This window comes from Pinus tabuliformis, chromosome 9, assembly GCF_031772625.1.
Source record: "Pinus tabuliformis cultivar Carrire ecotype Pingquan chromosome 9, CPIR1, whole genome shotgun sequence".
Taxonomy (NCBI): Eukaryota; Viridiplantae; Streptophyta; class Pinopsida; order Pinales; family Pinaceae; genus Pinus; species Pinus tabuliformis.
Window position 1 is genome coordinate 848,389,531 of NC_142307.1, and position 3,087 is coordinate 848,392,617.

Genomic DNA, 3,087 nt, shown 5'->3' on the forward strand with positions numbered 1-3,087 from the left:
CAATTTTTTCCCGATAATTCCGATTTTTTCTGATTTGTTCCCCGTGCCGATTTAATCCCGATCATGATTTTCACAACATTGGTATCTACGACTAATAATTTTAAAAAGTTTAACTTCAAATTTGATAAGATTTATTTTATAAATAATATAGTAAAATTAACTATTTATTTTAAAATTGGTAACAGTTAACTAATCATGACATTGAATAGGTAGTTCAATGTATCTGCTCAGAGTTGTTATTGGTAACCATCTATCCCTATCAAAAACTAGTCATGACATTGAGTAGGTAGTTGAATGTATCTGCTCAGAGTTGTTATTGGTAACCACCTATCCCTATCAACCTTTTTCTTTCAAAAGACTTCTGTTTTTAAAAAGTTGTGTTGAATTGAATGAATTGAGGCCAGAGGCTAAAGGATTATCGAGCTCTGAATGCACGTGGGAGCCACCATCCATTTCTTCGTCTCTTCGTTAGAGGGACTAGTAGTTTCACAGGTATTGGTTGAAGTAAAAGCATTATAATAATTTTTGAAAGCGGGGATAGAATTTGATGGGTAATTTGCAGTGATTTGTGAGTGTAAAATCTTATAAAGTTGTTAAGATATTTATTTTGAAATTAGGAAATAAGTAGAGAAAGTGCGAAAACTATCAAATTTGACAGGTTAATCTGTTTTGAAATTTCAATTCTGCTAATCAATAATTAAAAAAAAATGGTTGAAATAAAAGCATCAACTCTTTTGAATTTGATGCTAAATGCATCAAATGTTAAGGCTATAGCATCTAAGTTTGGTTACCCTGGATGTTATGGGTTACAATAATCAAGTCACTGCATTTCACTAATTGTCCGAGTGAAGAGCAACATAAATAAAAACTTGAGCAAAGCATGTGGCATTTTCCTTTGGAGTCCTCTATCGAGGCGGAGGAATTGCCCAGACGGCCAAAAGTGGTCGGAATCCTGGCAAAAAAATTTCAAATTTTTTTGTAGAGACAGTTTTTGGATCGTGTTTTTGAGGAAATGGATTCAGCATCATCAAAAACGTCTAGAACACCTAAAATTTTGAAGTTTAACAACTATAACTTGGATTTACAAAAATCCTTACCGGATTTTCTCTAAATATAATGAGAATTTCCATAACTTTACGATCTCCGACTAATTAGATTAAGACTTTTCCTTTTGATCCTATATTGCTGTCAAACAGTGATCACGTGGCATTACGCAAACAACGAATTTTAGCGTTGGTTTTAGGGGAGAGAGTGGAATAAAACCCCATCATAGGGATATGTGACTTTCAATGTTTAATAAGAGTTTATTTTATCACGAGATTTACATGATTTTTTGGTTTTAGAGCAGAGAGTGGAATGAAATCCTAGCATAGGGATATGTGACTTTCAATGTTTAGTAAGAGTTTCGTTTATCACGAGATTTACATGATTTTTTTCTCTCTTAGGTTTATAATTTATACATGAAATCTAAGTGTCAATTTTTTTAACTATTTTTAAGGTGTCATTTTTAATGTGCTGTATTAAATTTGCAATATTTTTTTGTTAGTATGAAGAATGGTATTTTGAAAATAATGATTTTTTTTTAATTTTTATAATACGTTTTTATAATGTATAATGTTTATTATTAATAATTTAAATTTGATAATCTAGTAGGTTAGATACCAATTTCAATTAACTAATGAGTTTGTTATATATATATATATATATATATATAATATAGCATTTCAATTGGTAGATTGAAAGAATTTAGATCAATTTTTAACTTTTTAATCTAAATAAAAATTAAAAATGTTAAGCGTTTTATGATAATGTCTAATTTATAAGAAATTCTAAAAATTAAGAATGTCAAGCGTTTCAGGATGATGTCTAACTTATAATATTTTTTTATTATTGCAGATAAATTTTCTTTTTAACATAAAAATATTTATTTTCCAAATATATAATTGAAAATTTAAAGAATTCCTAAGAATTTAACCATGTTAAAGTATATTTTTGATTAGCGTTGCAATACTAAGAAACTTTTAAATCCTAATAAGAGTAAAAAGGTATATTGAGATCAATGAAGGTTCAAAATAAAGACTTAGAATCATCACAGATAATTTTTTTTACATATAAGAATAGAATCACAGCACTAAAAATATGATAGGAGTGTAAAAGTATTTTTGTATTGGGTTATGATGACTTAATAATTTATAAAATAGATGTCATCGAACATGGAATTCTATTAAAGAAAGGAAATGAACCATTCAAACAAGAAGGGAGACCTATAAACCGTAAGTTGGCCTAATCATTCTAAAGGAATTAAAAAAAAATATTAGAGACTATTGAGTAGAAAAAATATATATAAAAATTATAGTTTATGTGTGGATTTTATCAATTTTCCAAACATGGACCATGTTTTACAAAATGTTACTAGTATTATCAAGATGTCTATATTTGATGCATTCTCAGTGTATAGATTATAATCAACTGATCGCAGGGAAAGGGTTAGTACAAAACTATCATTGCCTTATCGCAAAAAAATGAACATAAATTTCACTTTCCATAGAGAAATTAAGATTAATCATGTAAGAGCATCATTGGTAAAATAATTGTGGTATATTAGGATGATGACTTCATTGGATTATGTAAAGATAGAAATGCACATATACACCATCTTAAAAAATATATGAAAAACACAAAAGATATAGCATTTCTATAAACCATGTCCAAAATAAGTTTTCGGATTCAATAAGGAAAGTTAATTGAGTATATTGTCTGCAAACAAGGAATGAGAATTTGCCTAGCAACAATAAAATACATTCAACAAGGTCCCTTACCGAAGAGAACAAAGGAAATTTAATTTTTCTTTGGCTAGATAAATTTCATAAGGATTATGTTTCAAAATTTGCTAAGATAACCAAGTTTATCTCAAGCATGTCAAAAAAGAATAAAGAAGTAAACTCGGACAATGAAAACACTAGGATTTTTAAGACAATAATAAAGTCATTTCATTTGCTCTTATTTTTGAATGATTAAGTTTTTTTTGTACGGTTAATTTTTTTTGTAGTTAGAGAAATCGACAACTAGATTGGGCCCATACTCACA